Source organism: Hylobates moloch, unplaced genomic scaffold, assembly GCF_009828535.3.
Source record: "Hylobates moloch isolate HMO894 unplaced genomic scaffold, HMol_V3 SCAFFOLD_10, whole genome shotgun sequence".
NCBI lineage: Eukaryota > Metazoa > Chordata > Mammalia > Primates > Hylobatidae > Hylobates > Hylobates moloch.
In genome coordinates, this window is record NW_026652285.1 from 94,694,069 (window position 1) to 94,710,593 (window position 16,525).

Consider the following 16,525-nt stretch of genomic DNA (forward strand, 5'->3'; position numbering starts at 1 on the left):
AATTTAATGGAACTACTTTGGCCAATCTATATAGCCAATGGGCAGATTATCCTATTGGCCTATGGTAAAGAGGAAATCTCCTCCTCTTAGGCCAGGTAGTCAAATCTAAAGAGGTTCTTAACATAAAGACACTATAATGAAACACAGAATCCATGCTCTGAAAATTCTCTCCCATTTAAAGAAGGGGCAAAAATTTCTGCTGTTCATTCCTACCTAGTCATCAGCTATCCAACAAGAGAAAAAGGAAAAAATGTAGAACAAGAAGATCAAGTGCAGGACCAGGTGCGTTGGCTCACACCTGTAATCCTAACACTTTGGGAGGCTGAGGAGGGTGGATTGCTTGAGCTCAGTAGTTCGAGACCAGCCTGGGCAACATGGTGAGACCTTGTGTCTTCCAAAAATACAAAAAAATAGCCAGGAATGGTGGTATGTGCCTGTGGTCCCAGCTACTCAGGAGGCTGAGGTGGGAGGATCACTTGAGCTTGGGAGGTCGAGGCTGCAGTGAGCTGAGATTGTGCCACTGCACTCCATCCTGGGTGATAGAGCGAGACCCTGTCTTAAAACAAACAACAACAACAGCAACAAAAAACAGCATGCAAAAGCCCCATCATCACTTCTCAACTGGATTCAAAAGGCAACCATGTCCTACTAGTCCTGGTACCTCCTCCCCACCAACTGAGTGACAGGAAGAGTGTAAATATGAGCCAACTTAACCTAGTAGGTGAAAATTCATGCCAAATGATAACTTTCAGTAACTACAGCAAAGTAGCCAACTGGCTCCATGTAATATTGAATTAGAATTTCAGCAGAATTAGAATATTTATGAATGCTTTACTATTAAGCCCAGAAACAAGTGAAAGCTAGTTTGTTACTTAGTCTTAGAGGCTAAAGGCTTTCTGCACAGACTCCAGCACTTTGGATCCAAACTTGACCCCCAAATCTTCATAGACTGTAGAAAATGAGTGATAGAACCATATCTCTAAGTTTCTCAACATTCTTCAGATTATCTGGGTTAGTTTTGTTTTCCAAGTGAACATGCAATGTGATGTGATTTTCAGAACAACATTGAGCCTTCCTATCCCTACCCGAGACATCACCCTCAATAGCTTGCTGATATCTGAAATTCTTTTAGCAAGAGAAAAAGGGCTTTAAGTTTCCAACTAGAGATTAGGTTTCAACGTAAGTATTCCTGGGAGAGAGAGCCCTATGGCCAACACTCTCACTCAGATAGAATGGCTGAGAGCAACTTATTGGGGGATCCAGGTTTGGATGGCAGAACAAATGCACTGGCTTCCTTAGACAAAGTGAGAAGACAAGGTTGGGGATTACAGGCAGAATGAAAGCAGAGGCTGCAGACACTGAGAACAAATTTACTATCTTTCCAGTTTGGCTGCAATGACTGCTATAAGGCTGGGCTGTAGAAATAGTTGGATTGTTAAGAAATCTGATATAGTGCTTAATTTGTACCAGGTGATTTTCAAATAATATTCACCTGTTCCCACATAGGCTTTTTTTTTTTGGAAGTGGAACCATCTCGACTCACTGCAACCTCTGCCTCCTGGGTTCAAGCAATTCTCCTGTCTCAGCCTCCTGGATAGCTGGGAGTACAGGTGCCCACTACCATGCCAGGCCAAGTTTTGTATTTTTAGTTGAGAGGGGGTTTCACCATGTTGGCCAGGCAGGTCTTGAACTCCCGACGTCAAGTAATCCACCCACCTCGGCCTCCCAAAGTGCTGGGATTACAGGCATGAACCGCTGTGCCCAGCCAATGTAGGCATTCTGATCCTCACTTTGGAGAGGAGAACACTGGGATTCAGTGATGAAACTTGCCCAATGTTACAGCAGTAGTATATTGTGAGCCTGGGATTTGATAGCAGGTCCATCTGGCTTCAAAGACTATATTCTTCCCACTCTATTAAAGCCCTTATTAAATGTATCTTCAAATAGGACAATATTTGCTGCCTGAGAGCACTCAAGAATTTCATTAAGTAAATCAGAGAGTTTAAGGATGAATAAAAATCTATAGTTTCAAGATTTGTGCCATGATGGTGATATCAATAATGCTGATAATAAAAATTAGAATAACAATCATTCATTAATCACATATTTATTGTGTGAATAATGTAGGCCAGCTGCTGTGATGCAGTTTATATCATATCAGCCTAACAGGATCAAAAAATGGCATTATTCTCATTTAACCAATGGGAAACTAGGGTTTACAGAGTATAAATAATTTGCCTAAAATCCTACATCATGAAAATGATGCGGATGTCATTCAATCCTATGTTTGTCTGATTTCAAACTCATGCTGCTAATCATCATGTCGTATTGCCTGCAGCAGAGCATTGATGGACAAGACATCTGGATATGCACTTGTCATTAAAGAGGTGGAATCTGTAATTTCTCAAAAGGCTTTGCATAGATGTATTGCTTCAGTCTTTAGTCAGATGATCAGAAGAGAATAGAGAGTCCAAGAAATCAGTTACTGGATTTACGAAGGCAGCTTCCCAGAAAGTAAATTTCTCAGGGTCCCAGGAAAAAAGCAAATAAGACCCTGGCCAATGTTTTTGATGGATACCTAGTTTCCATCAATAAGGGAAAGGTTAAGGCAACTATGGTACACATTATTGAAAAGAATATGTAGTCAATAAAACAAATTCATTAAAAGCTTATGATATAATTTTTAAAGGACATAATAGGAAATTGCATATAGGTATGTTTATAACTATTTATAAAAATGCAGATTATTATTATTTTTTAAACCTTGAGGAATGTGCTCATAGCTGGGATGCAGGCCAGATATTCAGCAAAACTGTGAGACAACATTTTCCTAAAGAGGAAAGTACAAACACCAGAGAATAATAATAGTGATGTCCACCCTAAATTATTTGATGTGATACAAAAATTATATAAACCACCTGGCACATGTGTACTCATCTGCAAGATTTTGGAGGAGATGATTAACACACACGCGTGCACACACACACACACACAGACTGCTTAGTGGAGTCTGTAAGCATTGGTCTTACCGAGTTCAGTGATAAATTCAAATATTGTCAGCTCCTTGGTATGAACTAATTATTCATTTTCTCTCCAAAAGTCTTAGAGCTGGAACAGTGAGAAAAGTCATGAGCTCAACCCTGAAGTGGAGAAGAGGCACATTCTTTGTTTTTCACCAGCCACAAGGCTACAGCAAGAGTATCTCCCTTTACGCGCCTGGTTGGGAACCCAGGGGACTGGTGCCGGAAGTCTGTGGTGAGAGACAGTTAGGGGCTAATTACTGTATTTCCCTTAATATTCCCAGTTGAGATGTGCTTTTGCCAGACACTAAAGACAGTCAACTCCTATGGGAATATAAATAAGAACTTTTATTATGTACAGATTTTTTTTATTTATAAAGAACTTTCACATCTATAAGATTTTTTAACCATCACAATAATGTTTGATGTAGATAGTATTTTTCCCATTTATTGAGTTTGACAATGTCTCAAAAGTAAATGGTTAAACGAGTATTGAAACATAAACACATTAACTTCAAACCTAAAGCCTGGTTTCATTCTAGGCTTTCTTCCATGTTGCCTCCCTTATATTAGTGAGCTCTATATTTTAAATAATTCTTTTGGGTTTTTTGTTTGTTTGTTTTGTTTTTGTTTTATTTTTGTTTTGAGACAGTTCTGTTGCCCAGGCTGGAGTGCAGTGGCATGATCTCAGTTCACTGCAACCTCTGCCTCCCGGGTTCAAGTGATTCTCATGCCTCAGCCTCCCAAGTAACTGGGATTACAGGTGTGTGCCACCACGTCCAGCTAATTTTTTGTATTTTTAGTAGAAATGGGGTTTTGCCATGTTGCCCAGGTGGTCTCAAACTCCTGAGCTCAGGTGATCTGCCCGCCTCAGCCTCCCAAAGTGCCTGGATTATAGGCGTGAGCCACCGCTCCTGGCCTGTACAGACTTCCTGCTTCCCACATTCAATTTGGAACTGGGAGGAGAGGTGTTACTAGTCCCTGACGAATAAGAACACTTTTCAAGGCCTAGAGATTTATTTTCCTCATGGGAAACACCTGAATACATGCAGGATTTATTTTTGGTTAGTGATGACCATAATAATAGTTGGAACAGACTCAGGACTCAAAAAGTATTCTTTGACCATAAAAATGAGTGTGAGAATCTTCAGAAACCTATATTCAGATTGGCAAAAATATAAAAGAGATGGAGAATTAAGTGGAGGAGATTGCTTTTTTCATTATTTGTTTCAATAATTTGTGCATTCATTTACTCATTCAGAAGAATATTGAATAAGTATGTGGCAAGAATTTTATGAGGCACTGTAAGTAAAGGAAACACAGTTTTCTTTTCTTTTTTTAAAATTTATTATTGTACTCTTAAGTTCTGGGGTACATGTGCAGAAGGTGCAGGTTTGTTATATAGGTATACACATGTCATAGTGTTTGCTGCACCCATTAACCCATCATCTACATTAGGTATTTCTCTTAATGCTATCCCTCCCCTAACCCCCCCACCCATTGACAGGCCCTGGTGTGTGATGTTCCCCTCTCTGTGTCCATGGGAAAACACAATTTTCTATCCCCAAAGAGCTCCCAATCCATTAAATGAGATCGACAAAACCGTACACATCAGACACTGTAATGAAGGTAAGAGCCGAGTGCTGTGGGAGCACAAAGGGGGGCATCAAACCCAAATTAAAGGCATCAAGCAAGTGTTCTGCGTGGGAAACTCATGAGGGGAGAAGAAAAGACACACACACCATACCTTTATTCCATATATAAATATATATATATTTACACTCGCCAGACTATGGAGGATTCACCACCAGACTGGGAAGCAACAGCCTGGGTTCCAGAGTCAGACACAAAACTCACCAGACTCTGGAGGATTCACCACCAGACTGGGAAGAAACAGCCTGGGCTCCAGAGTCTGCCACTTGTCCGTGCACAGACAAGGAGAGGTCTCATGAAGCTTCGGCGCCGTCTGGGACCCTAGCTCTTTTTGTAAGAAGTTGTTTTGCATGAGGCCCAGTGACGAGGGCCCTTTGCGACTGGGCTCAAGGAACACAAAAAGATCAATTTGTGTTTGCAATTATCTATTGTTTTTCAGTAACTAATGTATAGGAATAGATTGAAATAGAGATTTCTCCAAAACAGTGCTGGATGAATGCCTCAAGGGGCTCACATAGCCTGTTCCGGGACTTGGTGACCATTGTTTGTGTCCACGTTCAATTGAGTTCAAATTTAATATTTAACTTTTTCTCCACATTGGGCCTCAATTTGATACTCAGTTGTAGGACAATACCCTTACAGATACATGGGGAAGGCACAGTTGATAGATTACAGTTACATGGTAAGCACAGGAGAATTAAAAACACAATTAATAAAAACCACACCCACGATAGCTTTGCAAGGAGAGTAATATTGTGAGAATTGTCAGGGATAGACACATAACATTTAGTATGCAGTAAGGCACAAACCCCTGCCTGGGCTGCGGTAAGCATATCTAATGCCTCTCGATTTTGCAACACAACAGTGCATGGCTGAGCAAATTCATCTGATAACAACATAAGTCCAGTGCTACTATCATTAAGAGCTTTTTCTACATGTAAGCTTAATATTTTAATTTGTTGCTGAAGCAGGATTGTACTGGTGGCAGGGGAGAATACTGTGATAGGGTACCATCATCAGGGAGTCTGGCGCATTCATAACCAGCGATGTTTGTAAGCATCTAGATTACTGGGGAGGGAATATTATCCTGCATGGTGAATGGAATTAATGGCCATCCCCAAATGCATTTCCCCATCAGATGTGGAGTGGTGAGTGTAAATATATATATATCACTTTTCCTTTATCCCCTTCCCATTGCAACTTGCTTATTATATCATTTGCTTATTATATCAATTTGCTTGTTATATCTGCATTGCCATTTATATTCCCTTCAGTGAATAGCACAACCATACACTCAGCTGTCCAAGCCATAAATTTAGAGGTTTTCAACTCCTTTGTTCTCCTTATTTTCTACATCCTTATCAAAATCAACTCACATCAAAATTACTATATCCATTCGATTCTGACTAATGAGACTTAAATAAAGCTTGTTTACCCTTAAAGGTATTATGTGTGTGTCTTTTCTTCTCCCCTCATGCGTTTCCCACACAGAACAGCAAAGCAGGCTTGTAGAAAGTTACAAGTAAGCAGAAACTCAAGAAAATCAAAACGAGTAGAAGGTGATGTCAACAGCATAGAGGCAGAGCAAGTGAAAGGGAGAGAAACAGAGGAATAGGAAAAGACCTAGAGAAGAGAAAGGATGGCAAATTTAGGAAACAATTATCAGAAAAATTAGAATGGCTGAAACGTACACTTGAACAGGGGAAGAGGTTCAGGATGAGTCCAGAGAAACTAGAAGGAATAAATCATGCAGGATCTTAGAAGCCATATTGAAGAATTTGCATATTACTCGAAAGAAAGAGCCATAGAAGGACTCGATCAGCAGATTGACAATCGTACTAAAAACAGTTGGTATAGTTCAGGAGTGGATAATGAGCATGTGTTTGCAGTGGGCGGAGGACATGTTGGCAGAGCAGGCATGGGGTAGTGGAATGCAAGACCAGAAGCAAAGAGACTCATTAGGAGAAGATGACAGTCATTTAGGTAAGAGAGTATGAAAGTCTGTATAATATAGAGTGTGACCATGATGTTAGAGAGAACTATATTGATTTAAGTCTCATTAGTCAGAATCGAATGGATATAGTAATTTTGATGTGAGTTGATTTTGATAAGGATGTAGAAAATAAGGAGAACAAAGGAGTTGAAAACCTCTAAATTTATGGCTTGGACAGCTGAGTGTATGGTTGTGCTATTCACTGAAGGGAATATAGAAGAAGAAAAAGATTTGAAAAGTTTTATTGCATAGAGTATGAGGTACCTATAGGTCATCCATGAGACAAATTTAGTAGGCAGGTGGATATATTTTGGATAGAGATAGAAATTCACGGACTGTCAACATAGAGGAGGATGAAATTGCCTAAAAACAAATGAGGTTAGTAAAAGCTGAGGAAAAAGAAGAAGGAGGGGAGATAAAGGGAGGAGAGGAGAGGAAAGGAGAAGGGAGCAAAGCAAGGAAAGGGAAGGGAATAGTTGCTAAGGACAGACCATAGGGAACATTGAGAATTAAGATAGTAGCAGAGAAATAAAGTCCCCAAAAGACATCAAATAACAACCAGATTTGGAGAAGGAGAATATAAAAATGTAGAGCCAAGGTTAAGTGCTGAAACCATTCATTGGATTTAGTAATAATGAGGATTTCGGTGACATGACTAGGAGCAATGCGAATAAAAGGTGGGAATGGAATCTAGATTACAGTGGATTGAATAATAAACAAAGTCAGGATGTGCACATGGTGGATGGTTAGATTGATTCAACATTGAAGATTTGGTGGAAGAGTGGGAAGGAAGGACCTTGTGGTAAAGACAGGCAAATTGGTAAGAGAGCTATAAACCATGCAGTTCATCCTGAAGAGGTAAGAGTGAAGGCAAAACAAATTTTGTGGAAAAATGAACAGGATCAGAGACTGGATAGATTTATGAGGCCAAATATCCTATATAATGGGTAGGATAAAAAAGAGAGAAAAAAGAATTGAATGTTTAGATTTGACTTTTTTTCTTTTTTAACTTTTATTTTAGATTCAGGGGGTACATGTGCAAGTTTGTTACCTGGGCATATTGCATAATGCTGAGGTTTGGAGAATGAATGATTCCATCACCCAGGTACTGAGCATAGTACCTGACAGGTTTTCAACTGTTGTCTCCTCCCTCCCTCCCTTCTCTAATAGTTCCCAGTGTCCATTGTTGCCACATAAGTCCTTGATTACCCAATGTTTAGCTCTCACATATAAGTGAGAACATGTGGTATTTGGTTTTCTTTTCCTGAGTTAGTTCACTTAGGATAATGACCTCCAGCTGCATCCATGTTCCTGCAAAGGACATGATTTCATTCTTTTTATGGCTTCATAGTATTCCATGGTATATATGTACTACAGTTTTTTATTTAGTCCACCATTGATGAATAGCTGGGTTGATTCCATGTCTTTGCTATCATGAATAGTACTGTGATGAATATCCAAGTATATGTGTCGTTTTGGTAGAACAACTTGTTTTCCTTTGGATATATACCCAGTAATAGGATTGCTGGGTCAAATGGTAGTTCTGTTTTGAGTTCCTTGAGAAATCTACAAAGTGCTTTCCACAATGGCTGAACTAATTTACATTTCCACTAACAGTGTATACACGTTCCCTTTTCTCTGCAGCCTCACCGACATTTATTGTTTTTGACTTTGTCCCTCTTTACTGATTTGGATGCCCTTTATTTCTTTCTCTTGTCTGATTGCTCTGGCTAGGACTACTAGTACTATGTTGAATAGAAGTGATGAAAGTGGGCATTCTTGTTTTGTTCCAGTTCTCAGGGGGAATGCTTTCAACTTTTCCCCCTTCAGTATAATGTTGGCTGTGGGCTTGTTGTAGATGGCTTTTATTACCTTAAAGTATGTCCCTTGTACACCAATTTTGCTGAAGGTTTTAATCGTAAAAGGATGCTGGATTTTGTCAAATGCTTTTCCTGTGTCTATTGAGATGATCATGTGAGTTTTGTTTTAAATTCTGTCTACATGGTGTATTACAATTGACTTACGTATGTTAAATCATCCCTGCATCCTGATATGAAACCCACTTGATCATGGTGGATTATCCTTTTGATACGCTGTTGGTTTTGGTTCACTAGTACTTTGTTGAGGATTTTTGCATCTATGTTCATCAGGGATATTGACCTGTAGTTGTCTTTTTTTGTTATGTCTTTCCCTGGTTTTGGTATTAGGGTGATACTGGCTTCACAGAATGTGTTAGGAAGGATTCCCTCTTTCTCTATTTTTTGGAATAGTGTCAATAGGATTGGCACCAATTCTTATTCGAATGTCTGATAGAGTTCAGCTGTGAATCCATTTGGTTTTGGACTTTTCTTTGTTGGCATTTTAAAAAATTACCATTTCAATCTCGCTGCTTGTTATTGGTCTATTCAGAGACTCTGTATCTTCCTGGTTTAACCTAGGAGGGTTGTATATTTCCAGGAATGTGTTCATCTCCTACGTTTTCTAGTTTATGAGCATAATGGTATTCATAGTATCCTTGAATGATCTTTTGTATCGCTGTGGTATTGGTTGTAATATCTCCCATTTCATTTCTAATTGAGCTTATTTGGATCTTCTCTCTTCTTTTCTTGGTTAATCTCACTAATGGTCTGTTAATTTTATTTATCTTTTCAAATAACCAGCATTTTGTTTTATTTATCTTTTGTATTGTTTTTTGTTTGTTTCATTTAGTTCTGCTTTGATCTTCGTTATTTCTTTTCTTCTGCCGGATGTGGGTTTGGATTGTTCTTGTTTCTCCAGTTCCATGAGGTATGATCTTAGATTGTCTATTTGTGCTCTTTCAGAGTTTTTGATGTAGGCATTTAATGCTGTGAACTCTCCTCTTGGCACTGCTTTTGCTATATCCCAGAGGTTTTGATAGATCGCATCACTATTATTCAATTCAAAAAAATTTTAAAATTTCATTGTTTACACAACAATCATTCAGGAACAGGTTATTTAATTTCCATTTATTTGCATGATTTTGAGGTTTCCTTTTGGAGCTGATTTCCAATTTTATTCCGCTGTGGTCTGAGAGAGTACCGGCTATAATTTTGATTTTCTTAAATTTACTGAGACTTGTTTTGTGGCTTATCGTATGGTCTGTTGGGAGAATGCTCCATGTGCTGATGAATAGAGTGTATATCCTGAAGTTGTTGGGTAGAATGTTCTATAAATATCTGTTAAGTCAATTTGTTCTGGGGTGTAGTTTAAGTCTATTGTTTCTTTGTTGACTTTCTGTCTTGATAACCTGTCTAGTGCTGTCAGTAGAGTGTTAAAGTCCCCCACTATTGTTGTGTTGCCATCTATGTCATTCCTTAAGTCTAGTAGTAATTGTTTTATAAACTTGGGAGCTCCAGTGTTACGTGCATATACATTTAAAATTGTGATATTTTCTTGCTGGACTAATCCTTTTATAATTATATCATGTCCCTCTGTCTTTTTTAACTGCTGTTTCTTTAACATTTGTTTGGTCTGATATAAGAAAAGCTATTCTTGCTTGTTTTTGGTGTCTATTTGCATGGAATATCTTTTCCACCCCTTTACCTGAAGTGTATGTGAGTCCTTATATGTTAGGCGAGTCTCCTGAAGAGAGCAGAAACTTGGTTGGTGAGTTTTTATCCACTATGCCATTCTGTATCTTTTAAGTAGAGCATTTAGGCCATTTACATTCAATGTTAATATTGAGATATGAGGCACTATTCTATTCATCATGCTATTTGTTGCTGAATACCTTGTTTTATTTTCATTGTGTTATTGTTACATAGGTCCTGTGAGATTTATCCTTTAAGGAGATTCTATTTTGGTGTATTTTAAGGATTTGTTTCAAGATTTAGAGCTCCTTTTAGCAGATCTTGTATTACTGACTTGGTAGTGGTGAATTTCACTCAGCATTTGTTTGCCTGGAAAAGACTGTATCTTTCTTTCATTTATGAAGCCTAGTTTTGCTGGATACAAAATTCTTGGCTGATAATTATTTTGTTTAAGGAGGCTAAAAATAGGACCCTAATCCCTTCTAGTTTGTAGGGTTTCTGTTGAGAAATCTGCTGTTAATCTGATAGGTTTTCCTTTATAGGTTACCTGATGCTGTTGCCTCACAGCTCTTAAGATTTTTTCCTTCATCTTGACTTTATATAACCTGAAGACTATGTGCCTAGGTGATGATCTTTTTACAATCAATTTCCCAGGTATTCTTTGAAGTTCTTGTATTTGGATGTCTAGATCTCTACCAAGGCTGGGGAAGTTTTCCTTGGTTATTCCCTCAGATATGTTTTCCAAAATTTTAGATTTCTCTTCTTCCTTGGGAACACCGATTATTCTTAGGTTTGGACATTTAACATAGTCCCTTCTTAGAGGCTTTGTTCATTTTTAAAAAATTATTTTTCCTTGTCTTAGACAGGTTGAGTTAATTCAAAAGCCTTGTCTTTGAGCTCTGAAGTTCTTTCTTCTGCTTGTTTGATTCTATTGTTGAGACTTTCCAGTGTAATTTGCATTTCTTTATGTGTGTCCTTGATTTCCAGAAGTTGTTTTTTTTTTTTTTAATGTATGCCATCTATTTCACTGAAGAATTTTCCTTTCATATCCGTATCATGTTTTTGATTTCTTTAAGTTGCACTTCACCTTTCTCTGGTGCCTCCTTGATTAGCTTAATAATCGAACTCCTGAATTCTTTTCCTGGTAATTCAGAGATTTCATCTTGGTTTGGATCCATTGCTGGTGAGCTGGTATGATCTTTTGGGGGTGTTAAAGAACCTTGTTTTGTTGTATTACCAGCGTTTTTTTGGGGGGGGTTCCTTCTCATTTCGGTATACTATGTCAGAAGGAAGATCTGGGATTCAAGGGCTGCTGTTCAGATTCCTTTGTCCTACTGGGTGCTCCCTTGATGTGGTACTCTCCCCCTTCCCCTAGGAATGGGGCCTCCTGAAAGCCAAACTATAGTGATTGTTTTTGCTCTTCTAGGTTTAGCCATGCAGTGGAGCTACCGGGCCCTGGGATGGTACTGGGGAGTATCTACAAAGAATACTGTGATGTGATCTGTCTTCAAGTCTTGCATCGTGGATACCAGCACCTGCTGTGGTGGAGGTAGCAGGGAATGAAGTTGACTGTGTGAGGGTCCTTGGTTGTGTTTTTATTTAGTGTGCTGGTTTTGTGTTGGTTGAACTCCAGCAAGTAGGTGGTGCTTTCAAGAGCACAGCAGCTGCGGTCCTGTGGGGAGGATGCAAACTTGCCCTAGGGACACCTAGTTAAGTATTCAGGTTTCTCAGGTGGGCAGGGCCAAAGAGCTACCAAGAGGTTATGACCTTTGTCTTCAGCAACCAGGGTGGGTAGAGAAAGACCACCAGGTGGGGGCAGGATAGACATGTCTGAGCTTAGACTCTCCTTGGGTGGGGCTTGCTGCAGCTTCTGTGGGGGTTGGCGGGTGGTTCCCAGGCCAATGGAGTTATATTCCCAGGGGGATTATGGCTGCTTCTGCTATGTCATACAGGTACGAATCCCAAATATCTGAGACAGATCTCGGTTAATTTAGAACATTTATTTTGCCAAGGTTGAGGACAGGTGCCTGAGACACAGCCTCAGGTGGTTCTGATGACATGTGCCCAAGGTGGTCAGAGCACAGTTTGGTTTTATACATTTTAGGGAGACATGAGACATCAATTAACATATGTAAGATGAACATTGGTTTGGTCTGGAAAGGTGGGACAACTCAAAGCGGGGAGGGGACTTCCAGGTCATAGTAGATAAGAGACAAATGGTTGCATTTTTTGAGTTTCTTGTTAGCCTCTCCAAAGGAGGCAATCAGGCATGCATTTATCTCAGTAAGCAGAGGGGTGACTGAATAAAATGGTAGGCAGGTTTGCCCTAAGCAGTTTCCAGCTTGACTTTTCCCTTTAGCTTAGTGATTTTGGGGCCACAAGATTTATTTTCCTTTCACACAGGTCACCAGAGAAGAGGGGGAAATCCGGCAGGTGAGAAAGACTCACCCTGCTCCCACGCAGCATGCATCCCAAAGGCCAGTCTTACTCACACTGTGTCTCCTTCCCCCTCTACACCCCGACAGCACTGAGTCTATTTCCAAGCAGCAGGTGACCAGGGCTAAGAACTTGCCCAGATCACAAGCCTTCCTGTTGAGAAAGCAAGTAGACTCACAGTTTTTCAGCATCTCAGGGAGCCTGCAGCAGTGATCCAGTTCCTTCAAAGAGTCTGTGGATTCTCTTGACTTTCCTGCTATGTTCCTACAATAGTTCTTGGAACAAAATTTCAGGATGTGAGTCTCCACGCGCTTCTCTGTCCATCAGAGGGGGAGCTGCAAGTTAGTCCTGCCTCCTATCTACCATCTTCCTCCTGATATTGGCCTATTCAGTGTTTCAATTTCTTCCTGATTCAATCTTGGGAGATTGCATATTTTCAGGAATTTGTCTATTTCCTCTAGATTTTCTAGTTTGTGTATGTAGAGGTATTCATAATAGTCCCTGAGGATCTTTTGTATTTATGTGGGATTAGTTATAATGTCACCTTTGTCATTTTTTATTGTGCTTATTTGGATCTTCTCTCTTTTTTTGTTAATCTAGCTAGTGGTCGATTGATATTTTTTATTCTTTCAAAGAACCAACTTTTGGTTTCATTTATTATTTGTATGCATTTTTGGGTCTCAGTTTCATTCAGTTTTGCTCTGATTTTACTTATTTGTTTTCTTCTGCCATCTTTAGGGTTAGTTTGTTCTTGTTTTTCTAGTTCCTCTAAGTGTAATGTTAGGTCATTAATTTGATATCTTTCTAACTTTTTGAGGTAGGCATTTAGCGCTATAAACTTTCCTCTTAATACTGCTTTTGCTGCAGTGTTTGTGGCATTCCAGAGATCTTGGTATGTTGTGTCTCTATTTTCATTTATTTCAAAGAATTTTTTGATTTCTGCCTTGATTTCATTGTTTACCAAAAAGTTATTCAGGAGCAAATAATTTAACTCTCATGTAATTGTGTGGCTTTGAGAAATCTTCTTGGTATTAATTTCTATTTTTATTCCATGATGGTCTGAGCATATGATTGGCATGATTTTGGTTTTTTTTTTTAATTATTGAGATGTGCTTTACAGCTAAGCATATGGTTAATCTTGGAGTAGGTTCTATGTACAAATGAGAAGAATGTATATTCTGTGGTTGATGTATACCTCTCTAGCAATATTAGAAAAGTTTTCTTGAATTATTCCCTCAAATATATTTTCCAGGTTGTTTGTTTTTTTCCTTCTTCCTCAAGGATGCCAATAATCCATAGGTTTGGTCACTTTACATAATCCCAAGGACTTTGCTCATTAAGACAAATTTTTAAAAATTAGTTTTTCTTCATTTTTATTAGACTAGGTTGATTCAAAAAGCCGATCTTCAAGCTCTAAAATCTTTATTCTGCTTGGTCCAGTCTATTGATAAAGCTTTCACTTATGTTTTGAAATTCCTTAAGTGAGTTTTTCAATTCCAGAAACTGATTGATTTCTTTCTAAGAGGTTTATCTCTTCTTTCATTTCCTGGATAGCTTTAGGAGATTTTTTGTGTTGATTTTCAACCTTGCCTTGAATCTCATTAAACTTTTTTGAAATCCATCTTTGAATATTTTATCTGTCATTTCTGAGATTCCATTTTGGCTAGGGACCTCTGCTGGAGATCTAGTGCAATCCTTTGGTGGTGTCACCACATTCAGATTTTTCGTGGTGCCAGAATTCTTGCATTGGTTCCTTTTCATCTGGAGATGCTGGCACTTCTAATTTTTGTGATTATCTTTGTGCAGATAGTATTTTTTCTTTTTCTTTCTTTCCCTATAATGTTATTATTTATTATTTCCCTTTTCTCCTCTCCCAGTGGGGTGTAACTGTAGAGAATACTGGTGGGTAGGGCATTTTGTCATTGCTTCTATTGCTCCACGTGCTTCTTTTGGCAGGTTTTATATTGGGCTGTGCAGTTCATCCCACAAGCCTATAGATGGCACTATAGGTAACAGCTGGCTGCAGCCAACAAGGTTGAGTCTGTACTTAATCCTTGTTTACGGGCAGAAGCTCCCTCTTGCCTCAGGCGATGATCTGATTTGAGGAATGCACAGTAGTCTGAGCTCCCTGTCCAGGCCTGTGGGTTGAGCCATGAAGGGCAGAGCTGGACTGGGCAGGTTTACCTGCGAGTCCCTTGATGGCAGACATAAGAACCAATGCCAGTGGAGAATCCAGTGGGTGGCCACCAGGATCCCAGAGGTGTGCCTAGGTGTGGAGCAGGGAAACCTCCTTAGTTCCAAGTTCTCTGCATGGGGACAGGGGGCTGCCTAAGCTTTTAATCTAGGAGAGTAAGGGCTCAGATCCCTGGAGATTTGCCTGGCATGAAGCAGAGGGAAGCCCCCTAAACCAAGATCTCTGCACAGGAGGGTTGTGGCATCTCAGGCTGCTGAACCAGGCAAACAGGTGCTTTGAATGCCTGGAGATCTGCCTGGGCATGGATCAGAGAGAGCCCCTGTGCACCAAGATCTCTGCACAGGAGGGGTGGAGGCAACTCAGGTTGCTGGATGAAGCAAGCAGGTGCTCTGACTGCCTGGAGATCTGTCTGAGCATGTAGCAGTGGGGTCTCCCTGCACCAGGATCTCTGCACAGGAAGAATAGGGTGGGTCAGGCTGCTGATCCAGGTGAACAGGTGCTCTGAATGCCTGAAGATCTGCCTGGCTGTGGAGAAGGGAAGAGCCTCGCTGCACCAAGATCTATGTCCAGGAAGGGTTGGGCAGCTCATGCTGCTAGTCTGGACAAACGGACGCCAAATGCCTTGATTTCTGGCTGGAAGTGGAGCAGAGAGGGCCCTGCTGCACCACAATCTTAGGGAGGCAGGGTGGGGCACCCATCAATGGCACACATAGATCAGTTTCAGGGCACCAAGCTGGCCTTGGCTGCAAGTGTTGCTGCCCAGGAGAAGCCGCAGCTGTAGCAGCTCTCCTCCCACTGCAGGCTTGCAATAGAAGCACAATTATAGCACCTACTGCTGAGACACTTTCCATAGTTCCGGCTGTGGAGATCATTACTGTGTTCCAGAGCAGGTGCTCCAGTTTCTGGCCTGAGACTAAAATGCTTGCACAGCCACACTGCCAAAGAATAGCTGACTTTGTACGCACTTGGATTAAAAATGGCATCCTGCTCTCAGTCCTGGGTCTGGGAAAATGTCTGCAGTTTTTTTGGTGTGTTTTCCGCACAGTATCCCCAAGCTTCTCCCCAAGTTAACTCCAGGGCTTGAGAGAAGCAAAATTGTCTCTCTCAGCCTGGGTTGCTCAGATCTCCAGTGGATAGGTGAGTCACAGAGGGAGGCTCTCTGCCTCTCTCACGTACTGGAGCTTTACTCACTTTAGCAGCTGGATGCAGTCACAGGGTCCATTTTCCAGTATTCTCCTGTCTGGGGTCTGGGGTGTCCTTCATGATTCTGCTGGATTCTCATTTTCCTTCTTGAATTAAAGTGCACAGAGTTGATCTCTGTGTACTATCTTGTTATTTCCAAGTGGCTATGGCACTAGATTTAATATTTTTTAGGTAAAGCAATTTCCAATTTCATGATATGGCCATGAGAAAAGATGACTAAAGTACAAGGGAGGTCAAGGTCATTGAAGATGAGATCAAAGACTAAAGCTGTTATGGTGGTGAATGATTCACTTAAGCAAATGTTGAAGGCACTCAAGTTGATAGCTAATTTGTAGGGGAGAAGTCAACTGTGATCTGGGTGCCACCATTTGTAACAAAATAGGAGTCAGCGAAGTTTGATCATTGATGGTATAGGCTTTGACTTTTGAAAGTTTCTACATATTTGCTCAATACTGAAAAAAACTTTATGCAGAAA

The 16,525-nt window shown here is 40.2% G+C and overlaps 1 protein-coding gene across 2 annotated transcripts in view; it reads left to right on the forward strand.

Moving 5' to 3' along the window:
- The first annotated feature begins 3,138 nt into the window (after positions 1-3,138).
- Positions 3,139-16,525, forward strand: part of LOC116474273 (olfactory receptor 1J4) — a 32,653-nt gene continuing 19,266 nt past the window's right edge. Inside the window, exons 1-2 of one of the 2 annotated variants that reach the window (XR_009215313.1) lie at positions 3,166-3,255; positions 4,528-4,635. The gene's annotated coding sequence lies outside the window, so the exon portion shown is untranslated. Of the gene's footprint in view, positions 3,256-4,527; positions 4,636-16,525 lie in introns of those variants that run through there. The other variant, XM_058445655.1, reaches the window with a different exon arrangement.